Source organism: Hyla sarda, chromosome 4 (genome assembly GCF_029499605.1).
Source record: "Hyla sarda isolate aHylSar1 chromosome 4, aHylSar1.hap1, whole genome shotgun sequence".
Taxonomy (NCBI): domain Eukaryota; kingdom Metazoa; phylum Chordata; class Amphibia; order Anura; family Hylidae; genus Hyla; species Hyla sarda.
Genome location: NC_079192.1, coordinates 345,928,097 through 345,946,440, shown reverse-complemented (window position 1 = coordinate 345,946,440; position 18,344 = coordinate 345,928,097).

Here is an 18,344-nt window from a genome sequence, read left to right as displayed (position 1 = left end):
TTAGGTGTTTCACAGGAATAGCAGCAAAGTGAAGGAGAAAATTCTAAATCTTCATTTTTTACACTCGCATTTTCTTGTAGACCCAATTTTTGAATTTTTACAAGGGGTAAAAGGAGAGAAATCACCCTAAAATTGGTAACCCAATTTCTCTTGAGTAAGGAAATACCTCATATGCGTATGTAAAGTGTTCGGCGGGTGCAGTAGAGGGCTCAGAAGGGAAGGAGCGACAATGGAATTTTGGAGAGTGAGTTTTTCTGAAAGGGTTTTTGGGGGGCATGTCCCATTTAGGAAGCCCCTATGGTGCCAGAACAGTGGACCCCCCCCACATGTGACCCCATTTTGGAAACTATACCCCTCATGGAATTTAATAAGGGGTGCAGTGAGCATTTACACCCCACTGGCGTTTGACAGATATTTGAAACAGTGGACTGTGCAAATCAAAAATTTTATTTTTCATTTTCACAGACCACTGTTCCAAAAATCTGTCATACACCAGTGGGGTGTAAATGCTCACTGCGCCCCTTATTACATTCCGTGACGGGTATAGTTTCCAAAATGGGGTCACATGTGGATATTTATTGTTTTGCGTTTGTCAGAACTGCTGTAACAATCAGCCACCCCTGTGCAAATCGCCTCAAATGTACATGGTGCACTCTCCCTTCTGGGCCTTGTTGTGCGCCCCCAGAGCACTTTGCGTCCACATATGTGGTATCTTCGTAGTCGGGAGAAATTGCGTTACAAATTTTGGGGGTCTTTTTTCCCTTTTACCTCTTGTGAAAATGAAAAGTATAGGGCAACACCAGCATGTCAGTGTAAAAAATTTATTTTTTTACACTAACATGCTGGTGTAGACCCCAACTTCACCTTTTCATAAGGGGTTAAAGAAGAAAAAGCCCCCCAAAATTTGTAAGGCAATTTCTCCCGAGTACGGCGATACCCCATATGTGTCCCTAAACTGTTGCCTTGAAATACGACAGGGCTCCAAAGTGAGAGAGCGCCATGCGCATTTGAGGCCTGAATTAGGGATTGCATAGGGGTGGACATAGGGGTATTCTATGCCAGTGATTCCCAAACAGGGTGCCTCCAGCTGTTGCAAAACTCCCAGCATGCCTGGACAGTCAATGGCTGTCCGGCAATACTGGGAGTTATTATTTTGCAACTGCTGGAGGCTCCGTTTTGGAAACAGTAGCGTACCAGACGTTTTTCATTTTTTTGGGGGAGGGGGGCTGTGTAGGGGTATGTGCATATGTAGTGTTTTTTACTTTTTATTTTAGGTTAGTGTCAGTGTAGTGTAGTGTTTTTAGGGTACAGTCACATGGGCAGAGGTTCACAGCAAGTTTGCCGCTGGAAGTTTGAGCTGCAGCGCAAAATTTGCGCCATCTCAAACTTGCAGCACTCACTGTAAACCTCCGCCCATGTGAGTGTACCCTGTACATTCACATTGGGGGGAGGGGGCAAACATCCAGCTGTTGCAAACTCCGAGCATGCCCTTTGGCTGCCCGTGCGTGCTGGGAGTTGTAGTTTTGCAACAGCTGGAGGAACACTGATTTGGAAACACTAAGTTAAGTAATAAACTTTCAAGTGTTTTGCAACCAAACTTAGTGTTTCCAAACCAGTGTGCCTCCAGCTGTTGCAAAACTACATCTCCCAGCATGCATGGTCTGTCAGTGCATGCTGGGAGTTATAGTTTTGCAACAATTGCAACAGCTGGAGGCACTGAGGTAGGAAACGGACAATGTTTCCCAACTAGTGTGCCTCCAGTTGTTGCAAAACTACAACTCCCAGCATGCCCAGACTGCCAAGGCATGCTGGAAGTTGTAGTTCGGCAATATCTGAAGGATCAGATGTTGCCGAACTACAACTTCCAGCATGCTTGGGCAGTCTGGGCATGCTGGGAGTTGTAGTTTTGCAACATCTGGAGGTCCACAGTTTGGAGACCACTGTATAATGGTCTCCAATCTGTGCTCTTCCAGATGTTAGAGAACTACAACTCCCAGCATGCCTGGACAGACTGAGCATGCTGAGATTTGTAGTTTTGCAACATCTGGAAGAGCACAGATTGGAGACCATTATACAGTGGTCTCCAATCTGTGGACCTCCAGATGTTGCAAAACTACAACTCCCAGCATGCCCAGAAAGCCAAAGGCTGTCTGGGCATGCTGGGAGTTGCAGTTTTGAAACTCTCAGAGGCAGCAGTGAGATCGCTTTACGGCGATCTCACTGCTGCCAATGAAGATGCTGCACTGCTGCCGGAAACTCACCTCCGGGACGCAGCGCAGCCGGGACCGCACGGAGGACGCCGGGACCGCTCGGGACACCACTCCGACGGGTAAGTGACGCCGGGGGACGGGTCAGGGACACTTAGCAGAGCGGTGTGTGTCCCGATCCCTGTGATCGGGACTCACACACCGCGCTGCTATCAGCTAGTCAGATTTGACCAGCTGATAGCAGCGATCGCTGGGGGGGGTGGGGGACGAAACCCCCCGTGGTCACATGGTAAGATGGCTGGCTATCAGTGATAGCCACCATCTTTCCGGGCGCTGCGGGATGCCGCGATTAGCGGCAGTAATGTCCATGACGTACCTGTATGTCATGGGTCGGGAACACCTTGCCACCCATGACGTACAGGTATGTCATAGGTCGGGAAGGGGTTAAAGGGGTACTCCGCTGGAAAACATTTTATTTAAATTAACTGGTGCCAGAAAGTCAAACAGATTTATAAATTACTTCTATGTAAAGTGCTGCTATATGCTCCACAGGAAGTTGTTTTCTTTTTTAATTTCCTTTCTGTCTGACCACAGTGTTCTCTGGTGACACCTCTGTCCATTTTAGGAACTGTCCAGTGTAGGAGCAAATCCCCATAGCAAACCTATCCTGCTCTGGACTGTTCCTGACATGGACATAGGTGTCAGCAGAGAGCACTGTTCAGACAGAAAGGAAATAAAAAATAAAAGAAAAACTTCCTGTGGCGCATACAGCAGCTGGAAGTACTGGAAGGGTTAAGATTTTTAAATAGAAGTAATTTACAAATCTGTTTAACTTTCTGGAATCAGTTGATTTAAAAAAATGATTTATCCAGTGCAGTACCCCTTTAATTTCTCTACTCATAGAAAGAGTCAAAATATGGCCATAAAGCGTGGCATGTTGGAGATAAACAGAAAGTGAATTAGATAGGACACACATAAGACAACAGGTACCTAAGTGAACAGGTGTGAGTGAGAAACTCATTGTTATCATTATATGACTCCAAAGGGGATCTGTTTTGTACACACTGAGTGGTCTGAATGTGTCTCATACCAACTTGCATTGGAATGTGTAGATATAGAGAAAATATTTAAAGATATCTGTCTTATACTTCTTATATAGTTAGTATCCGTTGGCATGGCTATGCTATATTATCATGCTATAATACTATAATACTGACTATAGTACTGATTTATATAGCTTAGGCATACTACGTCACTGTAACTTAACATATAGGGGGAAATTTATCAAAACCTGTCCAGCGGAAAGGTTTCTGAGTGGCCCATAGCAACCAGACTGCTTCTTTTATTTTTCAGAGCTTCTTTCATATTTAAAAAGGCCTATTTGATTGGTTGCTATGAGCAACTGAGCAACTTTTCCTTTGGACATGTTTTGATCAATCTCCCCCATAGTCCGGATACATGTGTGTGTATAGATAACACTTTGGTTTTATTGGTCTGTGGTGAATAGTACTTGTCTTTCTCAGGTCATATATTTAAGATGGCTAAGAAGGTAATTCATGGTATTGTACTGGGTTAAAAAGAAAAGTATGTTTAATGATGGGTCTCGTGTCTAACAGGTACAGAAGGGAAATAGATCAGCTCACCGCTTGGAGACTCCAGGCACAGACCGATAATATTATGGAAGCACGGATCTGCCTATCACCGTAGCATTCATGCAGAGAACAAGAGAAGAATCCAGCTCCCAAGGTGCAAGTACAATAAAACTTAACATCAATAATAGGAAAGAAAGCAACGGAGCACTCATCATGATGTTTGCAGCAGGACTTCTTTATTCTTTATCCAGGTGGATTACATGTGTGGGGGAGAGCGGACTGTCAGGGAGACCTTCGGGAAACGGACCGTATCACGCGTTAGCGCTTCTTCAGTCCCCAATGGGGCTACGTAGTAGCACTACCTATATTGTACAGGTACATGATAAGTCAGCTATTACCCGTCTGAGTGGTGGCATGTCACTTTAAAATCGAAGTGAAACGCCGACACGTTTCAACCATAAACTCTTAGTCATGGCAGTGATGTTACTGTACTGAGGGGTTTAAATACACATTTGCAAATAACACAAACCTCCTTTCAGATACGCCCACTGGTCTCTGCAGCCAGAACTGACATCAAGGTCCCAATACAGGTGCAACATGATTACTTACTCTCCCATCCTGTTGAATGACCAAGATACGTACAAGAATTCCAAACAAAGTTACTTGACGTACAATGTGAATACACATAAAAAAAAATATATATATGTATAAACATTCACAGGACTTAATATTTCTCTCTATAGTATAAAGCCAAATCTCTCGTGTCTAACAGCTACACTCCGGCCAACCCGATTCGCCTATGCAGAGGACCCGCCGGCACCACCCCGGCTTCAAGCAGCAAATTCCAAAAAAGAAATGTCCAGCACTCGGTGTTCAGGTAAAACTTCTTGCCCTTTATTAGGAATATTAGTCAGGATAAAACAGGTACGAGTAGCAAAGAGATCCCATCATAAGATTCCTCACAGAAGTTCCTAGAAGCTACCTAAAGGGGCAGAGACATGAAGATTCAGGGGGAAAATATTTTCCCATAGTCCTATCTTCTCTGATGACCAGAAGTGCAACTATGTATACTCTCGGTAAAATACACAGGTTTCTTATTTGATTAAGTTACCTTCTTTAAATGTGGATGGAATTATATCATGTAGACAAGCAGAACTGGCTTTAAATAATCTCCATGATGAGATGGTAATAGTAGTTTATAAGTAGTGTTGAGCGGCATAGGCCATATTCGAATTCGCGAATATTCGCGAATATATGGACGAATATTCGTCATATATTCGCGAATATTCGCATATTCGTTATATTCTCGTTTTATTTTCGCATATGCGAAACTTCACGTATGCGAAAATTAACATATGTGAATATTGCATATATAAAATTAGCATATGCGAAAATTCGCGTATGCGAAAATTAACATATGTGAATATTGTCAAATATAAAATTAACATACACGAATATGCGCATATGCGAAAATTAACATATGCAAAAATTAGCATATGCTAATTTTCGCATATGCGAAGTTTCGCACGCCAGTCTCACACAGTAATATTACAGCCTTCTTTACACCACACAAGCTGGAAGCAGAGAGGGGTGATCACTGTGATGTGTACTGTGAAGAAAAAATTAAAAATAAAAAAAACGAATATTCGTAATTATGAATATATAGCGCTATATTCGCGAAATTCGCAATATTCGAATTGCGAATATTCGCGAGCAACACTATTTATAAGCCACACCACCTTCTACTGCAGATGAACAGGTGTCTTAGGCTAAGTTTCCACTTGTTTTTTCCTGGCAGTTTTTTCAAAACTGCCACTGCAGTTTTTGAGCCAAAGCCAGAAGTGTATACAAAAGGAATAGGACATATAAAGGAAGGGCTTAAACTTCACCTCCCTTATGGATCCACTTCTGACTTTGGCTCAAAAACTGCAGTGGCATTTTTCCAAAAACTGCCAGAAAAAAAACCAAGTGTAAACTTAGCCTTATGGGGATCAAAGCAATCACATAATGCATATACAGTGGGGAAAAAAGTATTTAGTCAGCTGCCAATTGTGCAAGTTCTCCAACTTAAAAAGATGAGAGAGGCCTGTAATTTTCATCATAGGTATACCTCAACTATGAGAGACATAATGAGACAAAAAAAAAACCATAAAATCACATTGTCTGATTTTTTAAGAATTTACTTGCAAATTATGGTGGAAAATAAGTATTTGGTCACCTACAAACAATCAAGATATTTGGCTCTCACAGACCTGTAACTTCTAAGAGTCTCCTTTGTTCTCCACTCATTACCTGTATTGATGGCACCTGTTTGAACTTATCAATATATCAGTATAAAAGACACCTGTCCACAACCTCAAACAGTCACACTCCAAACTCCACTGTGGCCAAGACCAAAGAGCTGTCGAAGGACACCAGAAACAAAACTGTAGACCTGCACCAGGCTGGGAAGACTGAATCTGCAATAGGCAAGCAGCTGGGTGTGAATAAATCAACTGTGGGAGCAATTATTAGAAAATGGAAGATATACAAGACCACTAATAATCTCCCTTGATCTGGGACTCCACGCAAAATCTTACCCCGTGGTGTCAAAATGATCACAAGAACGGTGAGCAAAAATCCCAGAACCACACGGGGGTACCTAGTTAATGACCTGCAGAGAGCTAGGACCAAAGTAACAAAGGATCAGTAACACACTACGCCGCCAGGGACTCAAATCAGGCAGTGACAGATGTGTCCCCTTGCTTAAGCCAGTACATGTCAGGGCCCGTCTGAAGTTAGCTAGAGAGCATTTGGATGATACAGAAGAGGATTGGGAGAATGTCATACGGGCAAAGATTTTTTGGTAAAAACTCAACTCGTCGTGTTTGGAGGAGAAAGAATGCTGAGTTGCATCAAAAGAACACCATACCTACTGTGAAGCATGGGGCTGTTTTTCGGGACGACTGATCCATGTAAAGGAAAGAATGAATGGGGCCATGTATCGTGAGATTTTGAGTGAAAACCTCCTTCCATCAGCAAGGGCATTGAAGATGAAACATGTCTTTCAACATGACATTTATCCCAAACACACTACCGGGCAACGAAGGATTGGCTTCGTGAGAAGCATTTCAATAGAGATGAGCGGTTTGAAGCTGCCAAACCCGAATTTGTTACGAATTTCAGGAAATATTCAATTTGCAATGAATGTGAATACAGCCGCGATTCTATCACGCAAATTGCTTCATTAAACTCCATTTACTGCGGTGCAGGCTCCAGGGCATCTAAAATGGCGGATCCACATGTCAGTACATAGGGCAAGGAATGCTGGGTAGGCAGGAAGAGAAGTAGGCGGGATGACCCTGAATCACATGCAGGAAACAGCCAGTCATCCCTGCGATGTCACAGCCCTATATATTCGGCAGTCATTTTGTGGATCGTCATATCATTCATTACCTCATACAGATAGGAAGGACATCGCTGTGTGTGTTGCACAGAAAAGCACATTTCAGCAGCATTTCACATCCTAGTCACATCAGCGTTCTGGTGGACAGAGAGCAGTGTTTTTTTCACTGAAAAGGATTTTTACTGCAGCTGCAGGCATGAACCTCCCAGTCACTTTCTTCGGGATAGTATTACAGAGAGGGGCAGATAGCTGTGTGTTGCCTCATACATTTCAACAAGCTGCATCAACTTCATAAACCTTAGCAGAGGAGGAGGAATAATATTTCAGCGCAATTCAGTGTCTTTGTTCCACAAAAAATCATCTGCTGGTTATACTAGTCTGTAGACGGTATAATACACAGCAGTCCATTCCTAATAGTCTTTGACAGAGTGCAATTTTTTTGCTGCAGCACTGTTGGGTACTGCTGGTGTTTTACAAAAATAATTTTTTTTAAGGGTACTGTAGCACATTTTTCTGACCTCATAAGTGCATACCACATACTTTCATCTAAGTAGTGTACTATTTTGTACCAGTTAATCTGTCAAGGGCCTACATACTGTGAAAGGACAGACAAAAGTAATCACCTGCTGGCATTTAACAAAAATACAGAGTTTTTAGGCGTACTGTAGTGCATTTTTCTGCCCTCATAAGTGCATACCGCATACGTACATCTAAGTAGTTTACTCATTTGTACCTGTTAATCTGTCAAGGGCCTACATACTGTGAAAGGACAGCCAACAGTAATCACCGGCTGGTGTTTTACAAAAATACAGAGTTTTTAGGCATATTGTAGCGCATTTTTCTGCCCTCATCAATACATACCGCATACGTACATCTAAGTAGTATACTAATTTGTACCTGTTAATCTGTCAAGGGCCTACATACTGTGAAAGGACAGAGAAAAGTAATCACCTGCCTGTGTTTTACAAAAATACAGAGTTTTTAGGCGTACTGTAGCACATTTTTCTCCCCTCATAAGTGCATACCGCATATATACATCTAAGTAGTGTACAATTTTTTCCCATTAATCTGTCAAGGGCCTACATACTGTGAAGGTCATTGCAAAAGTACTCACCTGCTGGTGTTGTATTCAGATACTTTTTTAAGTGTACTGTAGAACATTTTTCTGCCCTCGTCAGTGCATACCAAAAACCTACATCTAAGTAGTTTACTATTTTGTACCTGTTAATCTGTCAAGGGCCTAGATACTGTGAAAGGCCAGCCAAAAGTGCACACCTGCAGCAGGAGTCGCAGTGAGAGGCCTGAGCTCCCGTTATCAGCTAGCGGTCGTGTCTCGACCAGCAACCCATCTGCCACCGTCGATTGGTTAACACGGTCATCCACTTTATCACAAGTGACATCTGACACCCCCAGTCAACAGTCGGTGGGTTCCTCAGACACAACTCTCAGTTGACATGGCCCGGGAGAAGTCCCTGTCCTCCCATTGCCTCTGTCCTATAGTATCTTATGCTGTGGGTTCAGCTCCTCTATTCAGTGACGATGATGTAATAGAGGACAGTCAACAGCTACTGCCCAGCCAAGAAGTGGATGAGACATCCGCCGCTTCCTCCACTAGGCGGGCAAGTAGTGATGAGGAGAGTGACGTGGGAGGAAATGTTGCCAGGGTTCAGGGTCCTGAAGCAGACACTGTTGAGGAGCCTGAGGAGGACATCAGTGACGTGCAGACACTTGTTGATGATGATGATTCATCAAGCATCTGGAGGAGGTTCACATAGCCACATGCAAGATATGTCGGCAGAAGGTGAAGCGTGGCCAGGGTCCCAGTGTTAGTACCACGGCCCTGCGTCAACATATGCTTCGCCATCATAAAGCGGCCTGGGAGAACCGTGGCTCCGATGTAATGGTCCAGCCTGCTGCATCACCCAGTGGCAGACCGCTCCCTCTTTCAGCCAGCCAAGGCTCAACCACCTCAGCAGAAGGGAGCTGTGTGTCATACCCTCCTTCCGTCGCTTCAGATGCTCCTGCTTCTCCTACTTTTAGTCAGCCATTCCGCTAACAATCCATCAGCGAAGCCATGTCCAAGAGACAACAGTATGCGCCCACTCATCCAACGGCGTAGAAGCTGAATGTGCTCCTGTCTAAGTTGCTGGTGCTGCAGTCCCTCCCTTTTCAAGTGGTGGACTCTGCACCTTTCAGAGAACTGAAGGTTTGTGCCAAGCCGAGATGGAGAGTGCCAAGCCGTCATTTCTTTGCGAAGAAGGCAGTACCAGCCCAGCACAATTTTTTGGAAGAGAAGGTGGTCCAGTCCTTGAGCCTGTCGGTGTGTACCAAAGTGCACAGCAGCGCCGATGTCTGGAGCTGTAACTACGGTTAGGGACAATACATGTCCTTTACGGCTCACTGGGTGAATGTAGTTCCTGCACAGCCATAACCCCAACTTGACCGGTCACGGCCCAAACAAGTCTCAGTGGCCTTTCAGCATACCATGTGTGCAGGGCACGGTGGTGTCTTGCTGTTCTTCACATGGTTTGCCTTGGCGAAAAGATTCACACAGGGGAGGAACTGCTAAAAGTCATTTGTAAAGAAATCGGAGCATGGCTTACTCCACAAAAACTGGAAATGGGAACCATGGGGACTGACAACGGGAAGAACTTGCATGCGTTGTGTGTGACTGGGAAGGCTGAGCCATGCGCCCTGCATGGCACACCTGTTCCATCTGGTTGTGAAGCAGTTCCTGAAGTGTTCCCCCCCATTTGCAAGACATCCTAACAATGGGAAGGAAACTTTGCATGCACTTCAGCCACTCGTACACCGCAAAGCACACTCTTCTTGAGCTGCAGCGTCAGAACGGTATCCCACAACATAATCTTATTTGTTGAAATTCCACCCTCCATATGTTGGACCGACTGTACGAACAGAGAAAAGCCATCATGATTTCTTGATGATTCAAGTGGATAGGGGGACTCCCCTGTGTAACTTCAATGTGAACCAGTGGCAGCTCATACGTGACACCTGCTGTTTGCTCAGGCCCTTTGAGGAAGCCACATTATTAGTAAGTCGCCAGGATTACGGGATGAACAACGTCATTCCACTGCTTCATTTCTTACAACACGTGTTGGAAACGATGGCTGGTCAGGGCACTGGAGATGTGGTGCCTACATCTGGCGGCCACATGAGCCCTGTGGAGGCTGAACTGGAGAAGGAGGATGGGCACAGTGGTGCACAGTTTAGGTTTTGCCAAATTAGCGTTTTTTCTAGTAATCTGACAGGAGAGGAGGAGCAGGAGGAGCCAGAGGAGCTAGAGGGTTATGAGGAAGACGAGACAGAGGACCCAGACACACCCTGGCAGTATGCAGTGGAGATGGAGGCAGGGAGTCCCCCCGAGTCACTTGCACAAATGGCACGATGCATGCTCACCTGCTTGCGTAGTGACAGCCGAATTGTCACCATTCGGCAGCGGGGTGACTTCTGGATCTCCACCTTATGGGACCCTCGCTACCGCCACAAAATAGGAGCCCTTTTTATACCCACTGAGAGGGGGGACAAAATTACCTACTACAGAGGCATCCTATGTAGTCAGTTTACCGGCGCCATGGTCCATCCTCTCGCAGGTCTGAATCGGGGGGCCCCCTGCGCTCACCTTCCACTGCCATGGCTGCTGGGGAGTGGTGGGGTGGCAGGAGCAGTACCAGCTCCATCAGCAGCAGCCTGTGTCTACAGTTGCTGATGAGTAGCATTCTTCACCCGCATAGTGAAGCAACTCATCAGCAGCAGGTACACCTGGAGCAGGACCTGAACCAGCAGGTGGTGGCATACCTTGACATGCCCATGCCAACACACATTGAAGATCCGCTGGACTTCTGGGCAGCCAAACTTGATTTGTGGCCGCAACTAGCAGAGTTTTCCCTGGAAAAGCTGTCCTGCCTGGCCAGTAGTGTGCCATCAGAGCGGGTGTTTAGTTAGGCAGCGGCCATAGTCACTCCAAGGAGAACTCGTCTGTCCACAAAAAATGTGGAGAGACTTACCTTTGTGAAGATGAATCAGACATGGATCAGCCAGGATTTCAAACCACCAATGCCTGATGCATGAGAGTAGATTGACCATGGTGCCACACCAACACTTCACAAATATGGATAGTGCAAACAGATTTAAGGCGCTGCTCCCCAGTTACAAATATTACTCCGCATCAGACCTTTATTCACCCACCTTCGTCACCGGCAACTACTGGTATTGCCACCCACCGCACCACTCTGTCACCGGATCACTTTCAGGACTCCTGATGATGCTGCTGCCACCTCCAGGCTTTCGCATTCAGCCACTATATGGTCTCTTCTCATGCTTCAGCCAACTTCAGGCTGTCATTCAGCAAGTACATGGCTTAGTGATGCTGCTGGGCCTAGGACATTACCTAGATATGTTTATGGTAGCACTAGGTACCATACATCTTCAATGGAAATTTCAAAATTCATCTTTTATTCTTAGAGATTGTGTGGCCCTATTGTCTCCTCATCTGCTGCCAGCTCCAGGCTGTGCCATTCAGAAACTATATGGTCTCCCCATGCTGCCACAAACTCCAGGCAGTCATTCAGCCACTATATGGTCTCCTCATACTGATGCCACCTCCAGGTTGTCTCATTCAGCCACTATATGGTCTCTTCTCATGCTTCAGCCAACTCCAGGCTTTGCCATTCAGCCACTATATGGTCTCCTCCTACTGATGCCACCTCCAGGCTCTGTCATTCTGCTGCCATGTGACATGTGACTCCTTGTTAAATTTGGTCCTTTGTACCCACATGTCAGGGCCCGGGACACTAAAACTTGGGAGTTTAAAGTTCAATTTCAAAACCCTCAATTTCAATTTAAAAATCTTAAATTTCTATTTAAAATTCTTAAATTTCAATGGTCTCCTCATGCTTCTGCCAACTCCAGGCTATGCCATTCAGACACTATATGATCTCCTCATGCTTCAGCCAACTCCAGTCTTTGTTATTCAGGCAATATATGGTTTACTGATACTGCTGGGCCTGGGTCTGGGCCTAAGCATTTTTTATGATAGCACTAGCTACCCTAAATCTTCAATTTAAATTTCAAAATTTGTCTTTTTTTCTTAGGGATTGTGAAGCCCTGCTGTCTACTCATGCTGCTGCCAACTCCAGGCTGTGCCATTCAGACATTATATGGTCTCCTCATGCTTCAGCCAACTCCAGGCTGTGTCATTCAGGCAATATATGGTTTACTGATGCTGCTGGGCCTGGGTCTGGGAATAAAAATGTTGTTATGGTAGCACTAGCTACCCAAAATCTTAAAGTTAAAATTTCAGAATTCATCTTTTAATCTTAGGGATTGTGAAGCCCTAGTGTCTACCCATACTGCTGCCAACACCTGGCTGTGCCATTCAGACACTATATGGTCTCCTCATGCTTCAGCCAACTCCAGGCTGTGTCATTCAGGCAATATATATCGTATTTATCGGGATATATCACGCACCGGCCTATAACACGCACCCTCATTTTACCAAGGATATTTGGGTAAAAAAAGTTTTTTACCCAAATATCCATGGTAAAATGAGGGTGCGTGTGTGCACGTGTATACCCCGATACACCCCCAGGAAAGGCAGGGGGAGAGAGGCCGTCGCTGCCGGCTTCTCTCCCCCTGCCTTTCCTGGGGTCTAGAGCCCTGCTGCCGGCCCTTCTCTCCCCCTGGCTATCGGCGCCGCTGCCCGTTCTGTCCCCCTGAATATCGGTGCCGGCGCCCCATTGCCGGCGCCGATAGCCAGGGGAAGAGAAGGGGCAGCGGCACCCATTGCCGGCGCCGCTGCCCCGTTGCCTCCCCCCATCTCCGGTTGCATAATTACCTGTTGCCGGGGTTGGGTCCGCGCTGCTTCAGGCCTCCGGTGTGCGTCCCCTGCGTCGTTGCTATGCACTGCACGGCGCGGCGCACTGGCGTCATGCGCCGCACCGTGCAGTGCATAGCAACGACGCAGGGGATGCACACCGGAGGCCTGAAGCAGCGCGGACCCGACCCCGGCAGGGGACGCACATAGACTTTAGGCTAAAAATTTTAGCCTAAAAAATGCGTGTTATACGCCGATAAATACGGTAGTTTACTGATGCTGCTGGGCCTGGGAATAACATTTTTGTTATGGTAGCACTAGCTACCCAAAATCTTCAGTTTAAATTTCAGAATTCATCTTTTAATCTTAGGGATTGTGAAGCCCTAGTGTCTACCCATACTGCTGCCAACTCCTGGCTGTGCCATTCAGACATTATATGGTCTCCTCATGCTTCAGCCAACTCCAGGCTGTGTCATTCAGCCAATATATGGTTTACTGATGCTGCTGGGCCTGGGTCTGGGCCTAAGCATTTTTTATGGTAGCACTAGCTACCCTAAATCCTTAATTTCAATTTAAAAATTTGTCTTTTTTTCTTAGGGGTTGTGAAGCCCTGTGTCTACTCATGCTGCTGCCAACTCCAGGGTGTGCCATTCAGACATTATATGGTCTCCTAATGCTTCAGCCAACTCCAGGCTATGTCATTCAGGTAATATATGGTTTACTGATGCTGTTGGGCCTGGGTCTGGGAACAAAAATGTTGTTATGGTAGCACTAGCTACCCAAAATCTTCAGTTTAAATTTCAGAATTCATCTTTTAATCTTAGGGATTGCAAAGCCCTGGTGTCTACTCATGCTGCTGCCAGCTCCAGGCTGTCATTCAACCACTATATGGTCTCCTCATGCTGCCAACACCTTCATACTGTGTCATTCAGCCACTATATGGTCTCCTCATGCTGCCAACACCTCCACGCTGTGTCATTCAGCCACTATATGGTCTTCTCATGCTGTCAACACCTCCACACTGTGTCATTCAGCCACTATATGGTCTCCTCATACTGCTACCTCCAGGTTCTGTCATTGTGCTGCTCTGGGGCATTGATTCTAAAAGTGATGCCTGTAATCTGCATGTCATACTGAATAACAGTATTATTTCACTACCCCAGCACACTCCATATGCGTGTTACAACAAAGCAAAGTGTTCTACACCCCTATTGAGTCTCTCTGTAGGCCATAAATAGCCATTTTTAGTATAGATCTGCCGCAAATAAATTTGGATTGAACCAAATTTTTTGAAAAAATTTGGCGAATCGGACGAATCGAATGTTTAAAAAGTTCACTCATCTCTAGTCCTGAAGTGGCCTAGCCAGTCTCCAGATCTCAACCCCATAGAAAACTTTGGAGGGAGTTGAAAGCCCATGTTGCCCAGCGACAGCCCCAAAATACCAGTAACAGTGTGTGAAAACCTTGTGAAGACTTACAGAAAACGTTTGACTTCTGTCATTGCCAACAATGACTATATAACAAAGTATTGAGATTCACTTTTGTTATTGAAGAACTACTTATTTTCCACCATAATTTGCAAATAAATTCTTAAAAAAATCAGACAATGTGGATTTTTTTTCTCATTATGTCTCTCATAGTTGAGGTATACCTATGATGAAAATTACAGGCTTCTCTCATATTTTTAAGTGGGAGAACTTGCACAATTGGTGGCTGACTAAATAAATTTTTCCCCCACTGTATATGAACTACAAGAGCAGTTACATAAAAAAAAAAAAGTTTAGGGAGTGTTCTATACAGTATGTGACTTGTGTGTGTAAACCCGAAAAGCAGGATTCCATCTAATATGATAAAATGCGGTCATGGAACATATGGCAGGAGTATCAATGGACTTTAAGGTATAGCTAAAATTTCTAAACTTCAAAGAGGTATTGATAAGAGGCTTCAGGATACAGGATATTTTATAATTTTATACTAGGCATACAGTGGGGATCAAAAGTTTTCACTTGATTCACATATACAATATGTCTACTTTATGTTTGCATCATTAAATTGATGAGTTTTTACTTTTGGAAGACATCAGAGGGCTTCAAAGTTCAGCAGCAATTTTCCAATTTTTCACATAATTTTCAAAATCAGAATTTTTCAGGGACCAGTTCAGTTTTGAAGTGGATTTGAAGGGACTTCATATTAGAAATACCCCATAAATGACCACATTATAAAAACTGCACCCCTCAAAGTATTCAAAATGACATTCAGAAAGTGTGTTAACAATTTAGGTGTTTCATAGGAATAGCAGCAAAATGAAAGAGAAATTCAAAATCTTCATTTTTTACACTCTCATGTTCTTGTGGACCCAGTTTTTGAAATTTTACAAGGGGTAAAAGGAGAAAAATCCCCCCAAAATGTGTAACCCAATTTCTCTCGAGTAAGGAAATACCTCATAGGTGGATGTCAAGTGTTCTGTGGGTGCACTACAAGGCTCAGAAGGGAAGGAGCGACAATAAGAGAGTAAGTTTTTCTGAAATGGTTTTTGGGGGCATGTCACATTTAGGAAGCCCCTTTGGTGCCAGAACAGCAAAAAAAAAAAAAAAAAAAAAAAAAAACTACAACCTCAAGTAATGTAACAAGGGGTCCAGTGAACCTTAAAACCCCACAGGTGTTTGACGACTTTTCATTAAAGTTGGATGTGTAAATGAATTTTGTATTTTTTTTCACTAAAATGCTGGTTTTCCCCCAAATGTAAAATTTTTGCAAGGGATTATAGGAGAAAATGCCACCCAAAATTTGTAACTCCATCTCTTCTGAGTATGGAAATACCCCATGTGTGGACATCAAGTGCTCTGCTGGTGCACTACAATGCTCAGAAGAGAAGAAGTCACATTTGGCTTTTGGAAAGCAAATTTTGCTGAAATGGTTTTTGGGGGGCATGTCGCATTTAGGAAGCCCCTATGGTGCCAGAACAGCAAAAAAATCAAACACAAGGCATACTATTGTGGAAACTACACCCCTCAAGGAACGTAACAAGGGGTGCAGTGAGCCTTAACACCCCACAGGTGTTTAACATATTTCCGCTACAGTTGGACAGTCAAATGAAAAATTTGATATTTTTTTCACTAAAATGCTGCTGTTACCCCAAATTTTTCATTTTCACAAGGTGTAATTGGAGAAAAAGCCTCCCAAAATGTGTAATCCCATCTCTTCTGAGTATGGAAATACCCCATATGTGGATGTAAAGTGCTCTGCGGGCAAACTACAATGCTCAGAAGAGAAGGAGCGCCATTGAACGTTTGGTGAAAGAATTTGGTTGGAATAGAAGTCGGGGGCCATGTGCGTTTACAAAGCCCCCCATGGTGCCAGAACAGTGGACCCCCCGCAATGTGACCCCATTTATGAAACTGCACCCCTCACAGAATTTAATAAGGGGTGCAGTGAGTATTTACACCCCACTGGCATTTGACAGGGCTGTGCAAATGAAAAATTAAATTTTCACGGACCACTGTTCCAAATATCTGTCAGACACCTGTGGGGTGTAAATACTCACTGTACCCCTAATTAAATTATGTGAGGGGTGCAGTTTCCAAAATGGGGTCACATGTGGGGGGGGGGGGTCCACTGTTCTGGCACTATGGGGGCTTTGTAAACACACACATGGCCTTCAATTTCGGACACATTCTCTCTCCAAAATCCCAAAGGTGCTCCTTCTCTTCTGAGCATTGTAGTTTGCTCGCAGAGCACTTTACATCCACATATGGGGTATGTTCTTATTCAGAAGAAATGGGGTTACAAATTTTGGGGGTCTTTTTTTTCTATTCTCCCTTGTGTCAATTCAAAATGTAGGGTAACACCAGCATTTTAGTGAAAACATTTTATTTTTTCATTTTCACATCCAAGTTTAACGAAAATTTGTCAAACACCTGTGGGGTGTTAGGGCTCACTATACCCCTTGTTATATTCCGTGAGGGGTGAAGTTTCCAAAATAGGGTCACATCTGGGTATTTATTGTTTTGCGTTTATGTCAGAACCGCTGCAAAATTAGCCAGCTCTGTGCAAATCATCAATTTAGACCTCAAATGTACATAGTGCGCTCTCACTCATGAGCCTTGTTGTGCGTCCACAGAGCACTTTATGGGGTATTTCCGTATTCAGGAGAAATTGCGGTACAAATTTTGGGGGTCTTTTTTTTCCTTTTACTTGTGAAAATTAAAAGTATGGGGCAACACCAGCATGTTAGTGTAAAAATAAAAAATTTTTACACTAACATGCTGGTGTAGACCCCAACTTTACCTTTTCATAAGGGGTAAAAGGAGAAAAAGCCCCCCAAAATATCCCATATGTGGCCCTAAACTGTTTCCTTGAAATAAGACAGGGCTCCGAAGTGAGAGAGTGCCATGCGCATTTGAGGCCTAAATTGGGGATTTGAACCCGCCACAAAAATACCCCACGGCAGTGTTTCCCAAACAGGGTGTCTCCAGCTGTTGCAAAACTCCCAGCATGCCTGGACAGTCAGTGGCTGTCCGGCAATACTGGGAGTTGTTGTTTTTCAACAGCTGGAGGATCCGTTTTGGAAACAGTGCCGTACAAGAAGTTTTTTTTATTGGGGTGGGGGGTACTGTGTAGGGGTACGTGTATATGTAGTGTTTTACTTTTTATTTTGTGTAGGTGTAGTGTAGTGTTTTTAGGATACATTCACACGGTTGGGTTTACAGTGAGATTGAGCTGGGAGTTTGAGCTGTGGCGAAAAATTTGCCACATCTCAAACTTGCTGTAAATCCACCCGTGTGAATGTAACCTCCAGCTGTTGCAAAACTACAACTCCCAGCATACACTGACAGACCATACATGCTGGGAGTTGTAGTTATGCAACTGGAGGCACATTGGTTGCGAAACACTGAGCGATTGTTACTTAACTCAGTGTTTCGCAACCAGTGTGCCTCCAGCTGTTGCAAAACTACAACTCCAGGCATGTACAGTCTCTCAGTGCATGCTGGGAATTGTATTTTTGCAACAGCTGGAGGCACACTGGTTGCAAAACACTGAGTTAGGTAACAAACTCGCTTTTACACCCAATGGGTCTCCAGCTGTTGCAAAACTGCAACAATCAGCATGTATTGACAGTCGAAGGGCATGCTGAGAGTTGTAGTTTTGCAACAGCTGGAGGCACACTGCTACAACTCCCAGCATGCCCTTTGGTAGTCTGTACATGCTGGGAGTTGTAGTTATGCAAAAGCTGAATGCGCGCTTTTTCATAGAAAAAAATGGGCCTCCAGCTGTTGCAAAACTACAACCCCCAGCATGCACAGACTACCAAAAGGCATGCTGGGAGT